At 37.0% G+C, this 17689-nt stretch overlaps 1 protein-coding gene across 2 annotated transcripts in view; it reads right to left on the bottom strand.

Moving 5' to 3' along the window:
- Positions 1 to 10168, bottom strand: part of LOC119524581 (calcium signal-modulating cyclophilin ligand-like) — a 174467-nt gene extending 164299 nt beyond the window's left edge. Inside the window, exon 1 of one of the 2 annotated variants that reach the window (XM_037823281.1) lies at positions 9915 to 10168. The gene's annotated coding sequence lies outside the window, so the exon portion shown is untranslated. The remainder of the gene's footprint in view (positions 1 to 9914) is intronic. The other variant, XM_037823282.1, reaches the window with a different exon arrangement.
- Positions 10169 to 17689: the final 7521 nt, after the last annotated feature.

The raw sequence follows: 17689 nt of genomic DNA, 5'->3' as shown, positions 1-17689 counted from the left end.
ATACCACCTCTAGCACTGGAAAAAGTGGACAATAGGCTGAAGAGTGAGTGGTTTTAATACTCTTGGAACACTTGGATCTAAGCACCCCCATGTACCAATGGTTTAGCAGTCTGGTCTGGTTTGTGAACAAAAAAGATTGGAGAATTAAAGGTTCCTTAGTGTAGCAAATGGACCTTTGAAATAACTGGCTGTATGGAAAGTCACCATTTATATTACTCACGTTTATGAACATGGCAAGAGTCCTGTTACAATGGAGGTCATTGGAATGACAGCAAATAAAGGAAACACCAAATTGCTTTTTACACCTGAGGCTAGAAATCCTAATGGGAGGCTGAGCATGATCCCTTCCAGGAGGATGAGGATAATGGGCTTAACCTCAGTGACTTCCATGAAATAGCTGTATTTCCCATGACTGCTTCCACTTCAGGCTGGATACAACACTGACTAGGATATGCAAATTCTGACACTCTGAAAGAGGGCAGTAACATGGATTACCTCTCAATAAATTTCTAGTATATATAAATTGAGACCTACTTTTTCTTCAGACCAGGGGAAATTCCTAAAATTTGTAATGGCCTCTAATTTTCTTTTGCAAATCTAAGTGGTTTCTATATACCCAATATTTCATCAGCAAACAAAAAGCTTCAACCCCCCTTCCAGGTTTTCTGCTTTTTCTTTTCACTCTTTGACTTACTACACTACACAAATTCACTCTTATGTCTATATATAGTGGAACTTATGACAGAACACAACCTCTTCTTGGTCTCTATATTTAGAGTAAAGCAATCAGTCTTTCAATATTCCATAAAACATAAGGTATATGGATGAGAACAGAAATACTTCATGTCCTCTGTTTTAGTAGGAAAGTATTTCCAGTCTTTTAAAATTAAGAAATTACATGAAAAATTTTCACATATGCATGCTCTGGATAATTCAAAAATTAATGTCAAGGACTGGATTTCCACATCGGACTATCATAATGGCATTGCCAAAGGGCCATATGGATTTTGGAATCTATTTCCTTTGATTATTAAGATAATTAGTTCAGTGGGTTCTGACGGATACTTCCTAAATGGTCATTAATGAGGGGAAATGGTAACTATTTGGACCTCTGCTTCACTCAGTGAACTACTGTGTGCAGGACCCTCTAACCAAATGTTAAATATTGTTGTGATTTAGATGAAGTATTGCTCCATCTATGATCAGAAAGAAAGCAAACATACATATTCCTACCTTTCAGGTATTTAATTACTAACCAAAAAATGTCCATCACTGATCCACTAGGGCCAACCAAAGAGGCATATTCATTCACCCTTGAAAACTCCCAAAGCAGACTTCACATTCCCCCATCCCCAAAGTATATCATTTCCACCACTGGTCTATAAAATGAAGCCACCAAATAGCCAATAATTTGTCTAAACCCCTCAAACAATAACCCTCAGAGAGACAAAATTACACATGCCCCAAACCTCCCCTACTTAATAAATGATTCACCATTATTTTATATTGAATACATTCCCCATCATCAAATTTCTGGATCTCCCTTATGGGATTTCATCCTACTAATAAAGACATTTTCATCTTTTGTTTTAGTGACTTTTCCCTCTCCTTTCATGTTATTGTGGTTATTCTCAAATTCAGTATTTTTAGCAAACCAAGGCCCGTGTTTCACTGAACAGTACACAGTAATTACAGATCTAGTGATTCATTCCTATGGAGTCCACACTTCTTAAAGGATAAATTACAAATTAAGTCACTCCCAAATTGAGTACATAGAATTCCTCACAAGTAATTTCTTTGGCTTGCTTTTCAGAGTAGCAGATGAGGACTTTCAGCTTCCAATAGATGTATGTTGTGAGCTGTCTAATATGGCATATCATCACACCAACTACTAAAGGCTTCATGTACAAGTTTCTATATATTATGTCCCTCAGAAAAAACCATGTTCTTTGATATAATCTTGTGGGGGCAGATGTATTAGTGTTGATTCAGTTGGAACATTTGGATTAGGTTGTTTCCATGGAGGAGTGGCCCTGGCCCCATGCACTCAGTGTGGGCCTTGCTTAGTTTACCAGAGCACTATATAAGCTCAGACAGGAGCTCACTGCTGTAGCTGAGACAGACATTTTGAGGAATGCCATTTTGAAATGCAACCTGGGAGCAAGCAGACATTGTGGCTGAGACAGACATTTTGGAGAATGCCATTTTTTCACGAGTAGAAGAAATATTTTTATTAATCTTTGCCAAAGTGTTATTAGATACTATAAATACAAATTCATTTTGTTATTAGGGTACAAATCTCCCACTTCATGCATTCATCAACTACTTCTAAATTAATTTATTCCAGATTGTTGTAGATTTAGGATTAAAATAAAGGGATTATGTTAAAGGTTTCTAACATAAATTATGCACCTAGCAGCAATATTTAATGCATCTTTTAATTTAATGAATCTTTTACAAGCATGACACTGGGATAGTGGCCATATGGTTGTTTTATTTTTAATTCATTTTAACTGAGATATATTCACATACCATGCAGTCATACAAAACAAAGTGTACCTTCAGTTGTTTACAGTACCATTATATAGTTGTGCATTCATCACCAAAATTAATTTTTGACATTTTCATTACCACACACAAAAAAATAATAACAAAATTAAGTGAAAAGGAACAATTAAAGTGAAAAAGAACACTGGTGGACTTCACTTTTTTCCTTCCCCCATTTTTCTACTCATCCATCCATAAACTAGACAAAGGGTGTGTGGTCCATATGGCTTTCCCAATCACATTGTCACCCCTCATAAGTTACATTTTATATGGAGAATGTCATTTTGAAATGCAACCTGGGGCCCCCCCCCCCAAGTAAATGGAAACTTAACGTCAGCCAATCACATTTCCTCCACCTTGCTTGCAGGTTTCCCCTTCTATGAGCTTCTCCTTTCTACCTTCCTCAGGGAGTTCCCCTTCTACTGCTTTCTGAATGTGGAATCAGGGATGCGTGTCTGATTCATGCATTGCTCAATAAAGCTGTGAGATGCAAAAAAAAAAAAAAAAAAAAACAGAAATGCAACCTGGGAGCAAGCAGATATCTTTTATAAAGCAAATCCATTTCTGGTGTTTTGCATTCCAGCCACATTAGCAATAAGAACACCTTTGCTACAAAATGATATTCTATGGGTGGTTTCCTATACAAGTTTCCCTATATTAACTTAAATAGTACTGATGACTAAAGGCACTACTGTATTGATTACACAGCGTCTCTCAGTGTGTAAATTTCTCTGACATGCTTAAAGTTTAAACTATGGCTGAAATCTGTTTCATATTCAATACTTGTATTGTGACTTGTCTCATTCCATCTAAGGTGAGAATATTGACTGAATGCTTCCCCTAAACTGATGACATTCATAGGTTTCCACTCAAGTTGAATAATTTCATGTTACTAATTTAGAAAATTAAGGTGTCCCCATACAGATGACATTCTTATGGCTTCTGTCTACTGTGGCATTCTTCATGTTGCCTGAGGGAGGAAGTATGAGCAAAAAGCTTCCTACATAGATGACATTCATGGGTTTTCTCTGCAGACTAAGTTCTCTCATGTTGTCTGAGTGTAGAACAATGATTGAAGGACTTCCCACATGTAGGGCAGTCATAAGGTTTCTCTTCAGCTGTTTGTTCTCTCATGTTCTGTAAGATTAGAATATTGAAGATTTTCCCACATACATGGCATTCATAGGTTTCTCTCTGATGTTTGATAATCTGATTAAGTGTCTTGGCATAGGAATATTCAGATCTGTTTGGGGTACAGTGCTGCTTTGATCTGTAATTTTATGTCTTTCATAAGACATGGGCGGAGAAGTGACTTTCATGGCATATTTTTTTTTTTCATCCTTTCACTTTAACCTAGTTACATTTTTGAATTTAAGTAGAGTGCTTGTATAGAGCTACAGTTGTGATGTTCTTTTTCTCCTCTTAATCTCTGCCTTTTGGCTGTAGAGTGAATCTATTTACATTGAAAATAACTACTGATAATGAAGTACTTTATTTTGCTGTTTGCTGTTTTGTCTTCATGTCTTGTGTCTTTTCACCCTCAATTCTTCTGTTACTGCCTATTTCCATATGTCTGATTTTTTTTGTATTGTATCATTTTGAGTCTCATTTCCTTCTGAAAATCTTTTTTTCATTTGTTTTCCTTTCTGTTGCCATTGGGTTGAAATTCAGTATCCTGAATATACCAATCATATTTGATTAATACCACTTATATAGAATACTATACAAACATTTCCCTCCCCACATTTGTACTTTTACAGATATATCCATGTACATTGTACAGCCAAAACAATTTGTCATTGTTTTTAATGAATTTTCATCTTAGCACCTGTAAGAAATCAGTGGAGTTATATAATAAAAAAATGCAATACTATAGTACTGGTATTTGCAATTACCCATAATATTGCCTTTATCAGAGCTTTATGCTGCTTTGGTCCACTGTCCAGTGGTCTTCCTTTCAGGCTGAAGAACTCCCTTTAGTCTTCATGTTAGGATAGATCTAGTGGTAATTAGCTCCTTTTATCTGGGAATGACTTACTCTCTCCCTCAGCAAGAAAGGAAGCCTTGTTAGATACAGAATTCTTGGTTTGAAATTGTTTTCTTTCAGCACTGTAAGTATTTCATACTACTGCATTCTTGTGTCCATGGTTTCTGAATATAAATTGGAAGTTAATTTTATTGTGATTCCCTTGTAGATAACTTGTTGCTTTTCTCTTGCAGTTTCAGGATATCTCCTTGACCTTGGCACTAGACATTGTGATTACTATATGTCTGAGTATGGTTGTCATTGAATTGATCCTGTATGAAGTTTGTTGAGATTCTTGAATCTCATATTTCATGTCCTTTGTTAAACTTGCCTAGTTTTGTGCCATTATTTCTTTGAATATTCCTTCTACCACTTTCTTCTCTTTCTGTTACTCCCCTAATCTGTTCATTGTTACACTTGATTGTGTCCCACATATCTCTTAGGCTCTGCCTGTTCTTTCTTACTTTTCCTTTTATGTTTCCTCATATCTTTTAGTTTTTTCTCTGTTTTCCTTTATCTCTTTGAAAATACTGAAGATTTTAAAGTCTTTCCAGTAAGTCCAAAGTCTGGTCTTTTGGGATGGTTTTGGGATTTTTATCTTTTGCCTTCAGGTGATCCATCATTTCCTGTTTCTTTATCTTGCAATTTTATGTTACACACTACATTTTAATAATTTAAGATGTTAACTTGGGGATTTAGTTTCTTAGCTGTCTGTTCCTTAAGTTTGTACCTAGCTAGTGATATAAGATTATCTTGATTGCTAGGAGCTAATTAACACAAATAAACCAGGGCAAAAATCACCTTTCCCTTTCTGCAGATTGGCTCTGCTTTGGCTAATGGTCTCCTTTGGAAAATAAGCTCAGCCCAAGGCAAATGGGAAGTGTATGGTCCTCTGTCATATCCAAGACTGGGTGGAGCTGGAGCTGGGGAATCTGCTTCTTTTCCTGGGCTTGGGCTTCCTAGATGGCATAGGAATTCCCCATTTACAGTTTACAGGGGTTTAAATGAATGCCCTCACTTCTCCTTTTGAAATAGGCCTCCTCCCCCTCCTGGGTGCTGTCTTGTGTTACTTAATGCAGGTTATCCTTCCCTCCAGGCTGCTTCAACTTAATTGTTTCTCACACTATCCCAGCTATCTGCATAGAGCTATCTGCATAGAGCGTCTCTGGTCTCAGGACAAATTTTGAGAATATGCGCAAGACGTATTTCCAGACTCAGTCTTTCAGACTTCTCCCTGAAGGATTGGTACTGACATGTGCACCCTGCTAGAAGTAAATACCTGAAACTATCAAACTGCAACCCAGTTACTTGGACTCTTGAAGTTGATACTATAACAATGTAGCTTATAAGCAGTGACAGAGTGATTGTGGAAGCCTAATGGATCGCACTCCCTTTATCCAGTGTATGGATGGATGAGTAGAAAAATTGAGACAAAAACTAAATGAAAAATATGGTGGGAAGCAATGTAGTTATTTTAGGTTATTTGTTTTTTCTTATTCTTTTGTTTTGGTATTGTTTGAAATATTTTTCATTGTTTTTAAATTTTTTGACACAGGTTAAAAAAACAAAAATAAACAACAATAAAAGAAAATTAGGGTGGGGGACATTTTGGGAGTTCTGTTTTACTTTTATTTTTTATTCTTATTTTTACTTTTTCTGGTATAAAGAAAATGTCCAAAAATAGATTGGGGTGATGAATGCACAACTATATGATGGTACTATGAACAGTTGCTTGTACACCATGGATGACTGTATGATATATGAATATCTCAATAAAACTGAATAAAACAAAACAGAGAGAATTAACAAAACCAGAGGCTGATTTTTAGAGAAAATCAATAAAAATGATGGACCCTTAGCTAGACTGACAGAGGAAAAGAGATTGAAATAAATAAAATCAGAAATGGAAGGGACGATGTTACAACCGATCCCACAGAAATAAAAGAGATCACAAGAGGATACTATGAGCTACTGTATGCCAACAAACTAGAGCATTTAGATGAAGTAGACAACTTCCTAGAAACAGATGGACAGACTACCCTGACAAAAGAATAGAAGACTTCAAAAAATGAATCCCTAGAAAAGATACTGAATCAGTAATGAAAAATCTCCTAACAAAGAGAAGCTTAGGACCAGATGACTTTACAGGTGAACCCTAATAAGCATTCCAGTAAGAACACCAGTCCTGCTCAAAGTCTTCCAAAAAACTGAGGGACTGCTATATGTCATTCTACATCACCATACTACCAAAGCCAGACAAAAATACTACAAGAAAAGAAAAGAAAACTTCAGACCAATCTCTCTAATGAATGTAGATGCAAAAATCCTCAACAAAACACTGGCAAACTGAATCCACTAGCACAGTAAAAGAATGATACACCATGATAAAGTGGTTTTTATTCCTGGCAGGCAAGGGAGGTTCAATACAAGAAAATCAATTAATATTATATACCACATTAACAAATTGAAGAGGAAAAACCACAGAATGATCTCGATTGGTGCAGACAACACATTCAACAAATCAAACACCCTTTCTAGATAAAAACACTTGGAAAGATAGAACTGAAGGAAATTTCCTCAACACGATAAAAGGCATATATGAAAAACCCACAGCTAACATCATACTCAATGGGGATAGACTGAAAGCCTTCTCTCTAAGATCTGGAACAGAACAAGGATGTCCATTCTCACTATTGTTTTTCAACATTGTGCTGGTGATTCCAGCTGGAGCAATTAGGCAAGAAAAAGAAATAAAAGGCACCCAAGTTGGAAAGGAAGAAGTCAGACATTGTTCTTTGCAGATGACATGATCCTGTACTTAGAAAATTCTGGAAAAAAAATGGAAGAAAGCAACTTGAGCTAATAAACAAGTTCAGCAAAGTAGTAGCAAGATACAAAATCAACACACAATAATCAATGATGTTTCTATAAATTAGTAATGAGCTGAGGAGGTAAAGAAGAAAAAAATTCCATTTAGAAAAGCAAATAAAAGATTCAAATATCTAACAATAAACTCAACCAAGGATGAAAAGGACTTACACACAGAAAACTACAAAATATTGCTAAAAAAAAAAGCAAAGAGGACATAAATAAATGGAAAGACATTCTGTGTTCATGGAGTGGAAGGCTAAATAAATGTTGTTACGATGTCAATTCTACACAAATTGATCTACCAAGTCAAGACACTATCAACCTAAACCCCAACAGCTGGCTTTGGAGATCTAGAAAACCAATAATCAAATTTATCTGGAAGAGCAAGGTGCCCTGAACAGCTAAAAACATCTTGAAAAAGAAAAATGAAGTTGGAAGTAGGTCTCATACATCCTGGCTTTAGAGCATATTAAAAAGCAACAGTGGTTCAAAACAGTAAGGTACTGGCCTAAAGATAGATATACTGGCCAATGGAATCAAATTGAAAGTTCAGAAAAGACCCTCTCATCTCCAGCCAAGTGATTTCTGATTAGGCAGTCAAAGATATCAAAGGACTTTGTCAAGAAAGTCTAGCAAAAAAGGCAGCCTATTCAATGGGAGAAAATATTCAGAAATTACTATCTGATAAGGGTTTAATATCCAGAATATATAAAGAAATCCTACAACTCAACAACAAAAAGTTGAACAACCTAATTTAAAAATGGGCAAAAGACATGGATAAACACATTTCCAAAGAGGAAATACAAATGGGTTTTCTTTTTTTATGTCTATTAGTTTTCATTTTCGGGCAATGAAATGGTTGAAAAACTGGCATGATGACTGCAGAACTAGGTAATTATACTGTGAGACACTGATGGTATACTTTGGATGGAATATACAGTACATGCATATATCTCAATACAATTTGCAGGGATAAAATAGCCAAAACACATGAATAGACACTTGTCCAAAGAAGAAATACAAATGGCGAAAAAGCTTGTGAAAAAATGCTCAATTTAATTAGCTGTCAAGGAAATGCATATCAAAACCACAGTGAAATACTGTTTCACACATACCAAAATGGCAATTAACAAAATAACCAGAAAACTACAAGTGCTAGAAAGCATGTGGAGAAATAGGTACACTTATTCACTATTGGTGGGAATATAAAATGGTGCAGTCACTCTGAATGACAGTTTGATGATTCCTCAAAAGCTAAGAATAAGTTGTCATATGGTCCAGCAATCTTGTTACTAGGTACATACTTGGAAGAACTAAAAGCAGGACATGAACAGACATTTGCACACCAATATTTATAGCAGCATTATTCACAATTGTCAATAGATGAAAACAACCCAAAACAGTGGATAAACAGACTGTGCTATACACAAATGATGGAATATTGCACAGTAGTAAGAAGGAATGAAGTCATGATGTATGCAATAATGTGAATGAACCTTCATAACATTATATTGAATGAAATAAGCCAGAAATAATAGAACAAATATTCTATCGCCTCACTAATATGAATTAACTATAATGAGCAAATTCTGGGAGTTAATTTCAAGAGCATAGATTATCAGGAGATAGAAAGAGGATAGAAATTGGGCAATTGACAATTACAGAGTACAGAATATTTAATAAGGCTGAGTGTATAGGTTCAGAAATGCATAGCACAATACTGTGTGATAGTAGCACAATACTATAAATGTAATTCTCAATAGAGCTGAGTGTGAGGACGGTTGAAAGAGAAAGACCAGGGTAGTGTATGTCACCAGAAGAAAAGCTATAGGAGAAAACGTGAACGCACAGGTTAGAGTTTTGGGGTAAGTTGGCCTTTCTATGCTCTCATTTCCACTCTGTGAAGTGGGAACAATAAGAGGACCTACCTATTATTTAAGCTTATAACCCCTGATCCTGAGACCACCCCTAAGGATGACCATGAGTGGCAAATTTTATTGACATAATTTGTCAAGTTGCTTATCTTCTCTTTGCCTAAGGTTTCTCATCTACCAATAAGAATAATAATTATGATTATTTCCTAAGTAATATTTTGTGAAAAAAAATGAGTTAGTACATTCTAAGTACATAGAATTTTGTCTGATGTACATTAAGTTTTCATGCGATATTTATTATGACCTGATAACCCTCCTATGCTTTCAAAGGAAAGGTTAACTCCCCTTTGGGAAGTTTTTATCAAATTAGAAAAATGCATGCAAACTGATAAGAACCATAAGGAAGAGTTGAACTAGCAACCCAACAGACCTATATACAAGCACCTTCAACCACCTAGAATACGAGCGATTGCTCACAATTTTCTTAATACCTACTATCTTTCTGAAATCTTAATGCTCTATAATTAGAACAGCAATATCTCTTCAAATTAGTTTTCATTGACTGAATATCAAATAACATAATTAAAAACTTTTACCTGGTATTCTCGGGCGGGTGCTGCCAGCGCACTCTCCCCGCCCCACTCAAGACCAAGGGCGGCCAGGGTTTACCGGGGCCAGCGAGGCAGCCGCCGCGCCTCTGGGAAGCTCTCCGCCCTCAGGCCAGGTCAGCGACCAGCTCCCACCAGGAAAGAGGCGGCCTGCGGGAACGACGGACTCACGAGAGCCTGAGCAACGGACTCACTTAAGTAGCCGTCGCCATCTTACTTGCGTCACTGCCGCGTGGCGTGCCCCAGGCCGTTGCTCCCTTTGTGGTCTCACGCGATCTGAGAACCGCGGGAGTTCCCGGGAATACGGAACTGTCGCGATAATACGGAACTGTCGCGATAATAGGCCTTTCCTCGGGCACAGCGAAAGGAGGAAGGAACGCGCTTCCGCTGTTACCTGCTCTTGCCGGTGAGGCCAGAGGAATGGCTAACCCCTTCCCGGGTGGAAGGAGCCTGCGGAGCCGTGGAAGCCCATCTCCCTAAACTATCACGATGAGGAAAGTAAAGAAAGAACCCCCGTATTTTATCAATTTTAATGTGCATATTCTTTCTTTTTTAACATGTCTAAAAAGTCAGGATGTGTCTAAATGAATGGTGTGTTCTTGCTAAATTGGCAGCATTTTCTCTTTCTTAGTGACACAGCGATCAAACACAGTAGGTAGAACTCCAACCCAGTTGATGGGGCCTGTGAAGCCAATCCGTCTTGGAGGGTCTGCAGGCAGAGTCCCCTTAGCTCCTGAACTTCTTTAAAAGGCTCAGTGTGGTCATCTGTGGTTTTGGGAAAGCTGCGCTGTGCGATTGCCATGTGGTGGACCCAGTCCCAAGCTTGGAATTCAGTTTTCCAACCCGGGCAAAGAGTCTCTGGAGAGACAAGATTTGAGAGAAAAGCCTTTTGTTGCTCTATTAAAATTTCTTTTGCAGTTTTATTTTTAGTTAATAATTATTAGCGAATATCAGTGAATATGGAAACTACCACATGGTGATGCCACATGCATGAGTTTTCCTTCTCTAAAATATGCCAGTACTTTAATGCTTTACATTTAGAGAAATGGTCTATGCAATACGGGGGGGTCTAACAGTTTTGTAACATATTAAGGCTCAATTTTAGTGTGTCAAATTGCCTTTTTCATGAAGCAAGGTAAGATTAATATTGGGTAGGAAGTTAAAGAATTCAGTTTTATTTCTTTTTATCCATGTTAAGGTCTGTGCATTCATGGGTAAGAAACTGTTAGAGAAAGGAGAATCTAACTGCAATTGCTCTATGAATCTACAAGATCTATTAACTTGACAATAATACCAAGTATGTATGTTTTTCTTTTTAGTAACTGCCTCTTAATTTTGGATCAATACTCTTTATATTAATTTAAGGTGCATTTTTTACATTTTCTCTAGATATAGAGGTTTTTCTTCATGCTTGATTAAAGCATTTATTTTTTTCTTTCTAAGCTACATCTATGGAATATCTATAGGAAATATCAAGATATTTTTTGTTGTTTTATTTTTCTTTTGTAGGTTATCTAGGGATGTTTTGGTTATTTGGAACTATTGTAGTCAAATATTTGACATCTAAAATCTTTGGCATTGCAGATGATGTGAGTACATTTTTTGCTTATACTTCAATGACTTGATATAAAATGAAACAATCTAATAATGAACTATTTGAGCTATTAAATGCTACTTTTTAAATCAAATTCTGGGATGAAGTCTGCCCACTTATTATTTTATCTATTTACTATAAAATAAACTAAATGTGACTGTGTGTAAGTATTCTCCAAATTGAATTTCTTGACACAATTACTTCATTTTATTGATTTTTCTGTATAACAAAGATTTTTAAATTTTAAAGCAAAAAACCTTTAGACATTTGAGCACAATTTTAAGTGTATACCACCATTTTTCTCCGGTTCTTTATAATTCATGTTTGTAATAGATAGACACCATATTCAGAGCCTCTTAAACTGAAAATAATTTTATATTCCTTCTCTCTCTTTTTTGTTTTTTCCAAAGTTTTGGTCAGTTCTCATAAAATTTTTATTTATAAGGCTATATGTACAATGGGATTTCAAAAGAGCTTCAGTATTTTCCAATTTAATCCAAGTTCATCACAAAATACAGTAATCCCATCATAATATCACAAAAACTTAAATCATTTCAGTAATAATAGTTAAGTACAAGATTCCATCAAAATGAATTATACATGTGGTCAGTCCTAAGGCATAATTTTCCTTTAGCTGTGGATCTGTGAACTTAGAATAAGTTAAGTTTTTGTGATATTATGATGGGGTTAATGTATTTTGTATTTGGAAAGATTATGTTTTTCTGGGGTCCAGAGGGTGGAATGTGCTGGTTTGAAAGTATTATGTCCCCCAGAAAAAGCCATATTCTTTGATGCAGTCTTGTGGGGCAGACATTTTGGTGCTGATTAGATTTGCATGGAAATGCACCCCACCCAACCGTAAGTGATAACTCTGATGAGATATTTCCATGGAGGCATGGCCCCACCCATTCAGGGTGGGCCTTGCTCAGTGGAACCATATAAATGAGCTGACAGGCAAAGGGAACTCAGTGCAGCTGACAGTGACATTTTGAATAGGAGCTACAGCCAAGAGAGACACTTTGAGGAAAGCACAGGAGCTGCAGATGAGAGACAGTTTGGAGATGGCTGTTGAAAGCAGACTCTTGCTCCAGAGAAGCTGAGAGAGGACAAATATCCCAAGTGCAACTAAGAGTAACATTTTTGAGGAACTACAGCCTAGAGAGGAATGTCCTGGGAGAGAGGCATTTTGAAACCAGAACTTTGGAGCAGGCACCAGCCACATGCCTTCTCAGCTAACAGAGGTTTTCTGGACACCATTGGCCATCCTCCAGTGAAGGTACCTTATTGCTGATGTGTTATCCTGGACACTTTATGGCTGTGTAACCAAATAAACCCGCTTTTATAAGAGCCAATCCTTCTCTGGTGTTTTGCATTCTGGCAGCATTAGCAAACTAGAGCACTCTAATTCTTTTTGTTCCCTATGTCATTTATTACTGCTTTATCCTTACTTTCCTTCTACTTGGTTTAGGATTCAATTGCTGTTCATTTTCTAACTTCTTCACTTCCTCCATTAGTTCTGTGATTTTAGTTCTTTCTTCCTTTTTGATGTATTTGTTTAGTGCTATAAACTTTCTCCTCAGTACCACTTTTGCTGCATCCCATAGGTTTTGATATGTTGTGTTCTCCTTTTCATTCATTTCTATATATTTCACAATTTCTCTCACTACTTCTTTAACCCATTGATTGTTTAGCAGTGTGACCTCCGAGTATTTGTGATTTTTCTGTCTGTGATGGTTATTGACTTCTAATTGTATTCCATTGTGGTCAGAGAATGTTCTTTGAAGAATTTCATTTTTTTAAATTATTTGAGGCTTGTTTTGTGTCCCAGCATATGGTCTCTTCTGGAGAAAGTTCCATGAGCACTAGAGAAGAATGTGTATCCTGGTGATTTGGGATGTAATGTTCTATATATGTCTGTTAAATCAAATGCATTTATCCAATTCTTTAGGTTTTCAATTTCCTTATTGGTCTTCTCTCTGTTTGATCTATCTATAGGAGAGAGTGGTGTATTGAAGTATCCCACAATTGTGGAAACATCCATTCCTTCCTTTAGTTTTGCCAGTGTTTGTCTCATGTATTTGGTGGCACCATGATTGGGTGCATAAACGTTTATGATTGTTATTTCTTCTTGTTGAATTTCCCCCATTATTAGTATGCAGTGTCCTTCTTTGTCTCTCATAACATCCTTGCATTTAAAGTCTATTTTATCTGAGATTAATATTGCTGCTCCTGCTTTCTTTTGGCTGTAGCTGGCATGAAATATTTATTCCATCCTTTCACTTTCAATTTCTTTGTGTCCCTTTGTCTAAGATGAGACTCTTGTATGCAACATATTGATGGTTCATTTTTTTATCCTTTCTGCCAATCTATATCTGTTAACTGGGGAGTTTAATCCTTTTACTTTCAATGATATTACTTTGAAGGCATTTCTTGAATCAGCCATCCAATCCTTTGGTATATGTTTGTCAGATATATTTTTTCCCTCTCTCTCTTTTTGTCCTATAATTAACCAATATTGAATCTCTTTAGCACTGAACCTTTCTCCATATCTCTCTCTCCTTTCTTGTTTCTCTGTCGGTAGGGCTTCCTTTAGTATCTGAAGTAGGGCAGGTCTTTTATTAGCAAAATCTCTCAGCATTTGTTTGTCTGTGAAAAATTTAAGCTCTCCCTCCAAGAATTATTGGTTGGCAATTTTTCCCTCTCAAAATTTTAAATATGTCATGCCATTGCCTTCTCATATCCTTGGTGGCTGCTGAGTAGTCACGTCTTAGTCTTATGTTGTTTCCTTTGTATGTAGTGAATTGCTTTTCTCTTGCTGTTTTCAGAACATTCCCTCTCTTAGGTATTTGACAATGTGGTCAGGATATGTCTTGGTGTGGGTTTATTTGGATTTATTCTACTTTGAGTTCACTGGGCATTTATGCTTTGTGTATTTATGTTGTGTTGAAGGTTTGGGAAGCTTTCCTCAACAATTTATTTGAATAGTCTTTCTAGACCTTTACCATTCTCTTCCCCTTCTGAGACAGCAATGTGTCTTGTATATGATGTTTTATTTTATCTATCATATTGCAGAGGTCCATTTTGATTTTTTCAGTTTTTTTCCCCATTCTTTCTTTTGTTGTTTCATTTTCCATTTTGTCATCCTCCAGGTCGCTGATTCATTCTTCAGCTTCCTCTAGGCTTGTACTGTGAGTATACAGAATCTTTTTAATTTTGTCAGCAGTTTCTTTTTTTCCATAAGATAATCTCTTTTATATTTACTCTTGCAATTTATTCTTTATGCTCTTCTAGGGTTTTCTTCATGTCCTTTATATCCTGTGTCATGCTCTCACTGTTTGTCTTTAGTTCTTTGATTAAGTGCCCAAAGTACTGCATCTCCTCTGATCTTTTGATTTGGGTGTTTGAGTTTGGGTTCTCCATATCATCTGTTTTTTTCATATGCTTTAAAATTTTCTCTTGACATTTGCTTAACTTGATAGGGTTCTTTTAGTATATGTATGCTAATTCAAAGTCTAATGTCTAATTTGTCATATCTACAGCTTGGTGGCATACACTTTGTCTAACTAACCAGCAGATGGCATCCATGAGCCACCTATTCCCCTCAAGCCAGTTCTCCCCAACTTTGTCTTTGTGGTGTGTGGGGGTCTGATGCTTTTGAGGGTCCAATTGGTGCAGCAGGTTTGGGTATGCTTTTGTTGCTGTCTGCCCTGAACATGGAGCATGTGTCTGAGCACTTAGGGAGGGAGGGCAGCTTTAATAATCTAACCCCCCAGGTGTTCCTGGAGATTTAAAGCTGTTGTAAGAGTCTAAAACTTCAGTTCAGTCTCACCACAGATTGTCTCTGCCACTTACCCACAAGTCCTTGGTATTGGTGTACAGTCCCTGGGATCTCTGTGTGGGTCCCTCTTCCAAGCCATGCCCTCCTAGGGCATCTGCTGAGGGAAGGCTGTGCTACATCACTGTGTGCACCATCCCTCAAGGAAAGTTCTGGGCCACTGGGCTGTGTAGGGGAATTCCCATCCTGCTGAAAGGATGGCTGTATGGGGTGTGTTAATTTCCCTCTTTTTGCACAGCTCTGCCTTCCTAGCTCCAGGACAATTAGCTGTGGGTGCACGAACAGCTGTTGTCCACACCTGATTTTGTGGCATGTGTGCATGATGCTGGAAACACTTCCCATCAAATTGGGTTTTTTTGGCACAGCTCTGGGCTGTGGTGCCCATGCCAGGAAGCAGCATTCCCAACACTGGGAAGATGGCTGTAAGAGGCATGGTCATATTTACCTTTTGGCTAACGTATGCCTGCCTCACTCCAAGACAATTAGCAGTGGTTGCAGGGAAGTCTATCATCCACACCAGATATTGAGGCATACATACAGCCCATTCCTGCTGCACTTCACTGTGTGGTTCTTGCTGCCATATCCACAGCTGCTTGTGGGTTTCTCAAAACATGAACTTGTCTGATTCCATATGCCAACCCATGGTTTTTCCACACCACAACATGGCTGCTGGATATTCAGCAGGCTTACTCACTCATTTCACAATACAGACTCCCAGTTTCACCAAGTTCATTGTCCCTATGGATTTAGCAGAAATTGTCCAGCTGGTGCATTGCTGGAACTGGTGTTCTGGGTGACTTCCTGGCTTTCATCTAGTGTTTTTCAGTGAGTTGGTCTTCTCTTTGCCCTGTCTCTCCTAACTGCCATCTTCCAGAAGTCCTCCTTAGGTTTTGATATGTTGCATTCTCATTTTCCTTCATCTTCAGATATTTACAGATTTGTATTGTGATTTCTTATTTGACCTACTGATTGTGTTTTTTAACCTCCATATTTGTAAAAGTTCCAGTTATTCAGTGATTATTGACACTATGATCACAGAAAGTGCTTTGAATGATTTCAATCCTTTTAAAATTATTAAGAACTGTTTTGTGCCGCAGCATATGATCTATCCTGGAGACTGTTTTGTGTGCACCTCAAAGAAATGTATATTCTGGTGTTTTGGGGTGCAAATATATATATATACATAAAGTCGAATTCATTTATCACCTTGTTTAGGTTCTCTATTTCCTTATTGATCCTCTGGCTGGTTGTTCTATCTATAGAAGAGACTGGTGTGTTGAAGTCTCCTATATTGTAGAAGTGTACAATGTTCCCTTCAGTTTTGCCAATGTTTGCCTCAGGCACTTTGGAGCTCCTAGATTGTGTGCATAAACATTTATGATTTTTATTTCTTCTTGGTGAATTGCCCCTTTTATTAATATATATTGTCCTTCTTTGTCTCTTATGACTTCTTGATATTTAAAGTCCATTTTGTCTGATATTAGTATAACTACCCCAGCTTGCATTGTTTGCTACTTCCATAGAATAGTTTTCTCTTTCCTTTAGCTTTCAAACTATTTGTATCTTTGGGTCTATGAAACAGCATATAGATTGATCATTTTTAAAAATCCACTCTGTCTATCTGCATCTTTTAATTGAGGAGCTTAATCTATTAACATTCAAAGTTATTTCTCTAAAGGCAGTTCTTGACTCAATCATTTATTCTTTGGTTTTTACTTGTCTGATCTATTTTTCCCTCTCTCTTTATCTTCTAAGTTACCCTTACTAATAGCCTTCAATTCTGTGCCCTCATCCAGACTTCTCTCTCCTGTCATTTTTTTCAGCCAACAAAACTCCCTTTCTTATTTCTTGTAGGACAGGACTCCTGTTAAAAAAATCCTCTCAGCATTTCTTTGTGAAAATTTTAAATTCTCCCTCAGTTTTGAAGGGAGATAGTGAACTCTTAATTTGAAAATTTTCTGTTTCAGAATCTTAAATGTATTTTACCACTGTATTGTCTCCATGGTGCCCAGTGAGTAGTCAGCACTTAGTCATAAGTGGCTTCCCTCTTCAGTCTGATTAGCATGTGTCTTGGAATAGGTATACTTGGATTTATTCTACTTTGAGTTTGTTGGGCTACTCATATTTGCATATTTATGTCTTTTATAAGGGATGGGAAGTTTTCTCCAGTTGTCTCCTCAAATAATATTCCTAGGCTTTTACTCCTCTTCTTTTGTGAGGCTGATGATTCTTACATTTGTGCACTTTGTGTTGTCAATCATTTCCTTGAGATCCAATTCAAATTTTTCCATCTTTTTCACCATTTATTCTAATGTGAATTTGAATTCAGTTGCT

Source organism: Choloepus didactylus, assembly GCF_015220235.1.
Source record: "Choloepus didactylus isolate mChoDid1 chromosome 11 unlocalized genomic scaffold, mChoDid1.pri SUPER_11_unloc2, whole genome shotgun sequence".
NCBI lineage: Eukaryota > Metazoa > Chordata > Mammalia > Pilosa > Megalonychidae > Choloepus > Choloepus didactylus.
Note: the sequence above shows the minus strand (reverse complement) of the source record. Positions and strands in the feature narration are given on the sequence as shown.